At 41.6% G+C, this 1,767-nt stretch overlaps 1 non-coding gene across 1 annotated transcript; it reads left to right on the top strand.

Moving 5' to 3' along the window:
* The first annotated feature begins 1,450 nt into the window (after window positions 1-1,450).
* LOC112731359 (small nucleolar RNA R71) lies at window positions 1,451-1,558 on the top strand. Its single transcript, XR_003167140.1, has one exon. It is a non-coding gene; the product is annotated as a small nucleolar RNA R71 (small nucleolar RNA).
* Window positions 1,559-1,767: the final 209 nt, after the last annotated feature.

Raw genomic sequence — 1,767 nt, 5'->3', positions numbered from 1 at the left:
ACCAACTCTCCTCTGTCCACATCAATCACAGCTTTTGCTGTGGCTAGGAAGGGTCTTCCAAGGATGATGGATTCATCCTCATCCTTCCCAGTGTCTAGGATTATGAAATCAGCAGGGATGTAAAGGCCTTCAACCTTTACTAACAAGTCCTCTACTAATCCATAAGCCTGTTTCATTGATTTGTCTGCCATCTCTAGTGAGATTCTTGCAGCTTGTACCTCAAAGATTCCCAGTTTCTCCATTACAGATAGTGGCATGAGGTTTATCCCTGACCCAAGGTCACACAGAGCCTTCTCAAAGGTCATGATTCCCATGGTACAAGGTATGAAGAACTTTCCGAGATCCAGTTTCTTCTGAGGCAATGTCTGCCTTATCAATGCACTGAGTTCATTGGTGAACAAGGGGGTTCATCCTCCCAAGTATCATTACCAAATAAACTGGCATTCAACTTCATGATGGCTCCTAGATATTTAGCAACCTGCTCTTCAATGATGTCTTCATCATCTTCAGAGGAAGAATAGTCATCAGAGCTCATGAATGGTAAAAGGAGGTTCAATGGAATCTCTATGGTCTTTAGATGAGCCTCAGATTCTTGTGGTTCCTCAAAGGGAAACTCCTTATTGGTCAGTGAACGTCCCAGGAGGTCTTCCTCACTAGGATTCACGTCCTTCTCCTCCTCTCTGGGTTCGGCCACACCAAGTAAGGTTATGGCCTTGCACTCTCTTTTTGGATTCTCTTCTGTATTACTTGGGAGAGTACTAGGAGGAGTTTCAGTGACTCTTTTACTCAGCTGGCCCACTTGTGCCTCCAAATTTCTAATGGAGGACCTTGTTTCATTCATGAAACTTAAAGTGGCCTTAAATAGATCAGAGACTATATTTGCTAAGCTAGATGGATTCTGCTCAGAATTCTCTGTCTGTTGCTGAGTGGATGATGGAAAAGGCTTGCTATTGCTAAACTTGTTTCTTCCACCATTATTAAAGCCTTGTTGAGGCTTTGGTTGATCCTTCCATGAGAAATTTGGATGATTTCTCCATGAGGGATTATAGGTATTTCCATAGGGTTCTCCCATGTAATTTATTTCTGCTATTGCATCAGGATCATAAGCTTCTTCTTCAGAAGATGCTTCTTTAGTACTGTTGGATGCAGCTTGCAATCCATTCAGACTCTGAGAAATCATATTGACTTGCAGAGTCAATATTTTGTTCTGAGCCAATATGGCATTCAGAGTATCAATTTCAAGAACTCCCTTCCTCTGAGGCGTCCCATTACTCACAGGATTCTTTTTAGAAGTATACATGAATTGGTTATTTGTAACCATGTCAATGAGTTCCTAAGCTTCTGCAGGAATTTTCTTTAGGTGAATGGATCCACCTACAGAATGGTCCAATGACATCTTTGATAATTCAGACAGACCATCATAGAATATATCCAGGATGGTCCATTCTGAAAGCATGTCAGAAGGACACTTTTTGGTCAGTTGCTTGTATCTCTCCCAAGCTTCATAGAGGGATTCACCTTCTTCCTATTTGAAGGTTTGAACATCCACTCTAAGCTTGCTAAGCTTTTGAGGAGGAAATAACTTGGCTAAAAAAGCCGTGACCAGCTTATCCCAAGAGTTCAGGCTATCTTTAGGTCAAGAGTCCAACCATATTCTAGCTTTGTCTCTTACAGCAAACGGAAAAAGCATAAGCCTGTAGACCTCGGGATCAACTCCATTGGTCTTAACAGTATCACAGATTTGCAAAAATTCAGTTAAGAACTGAA

This window comes from Arachis hypogaea, chromosome 12 (assembly GCF_003086295.3).
Source record: "Arachis hypogaea cultivar Tifrunner chromosome 12, arahy.Tifrunner.gnm2.J5K5, whole genome shotgun sequence".
Classification (NCBI taxonomy): Eukaryota; Viridiplantae; Streptophyta; class Magnoliopsida; order Fabales; family Fabaceae; genus Arachis; species Arachis hypogaea.
Note: the sequence above shows the minus strand (reverse complement) of the source record. Positions and strands in the feature narration are given on the sequence as shown.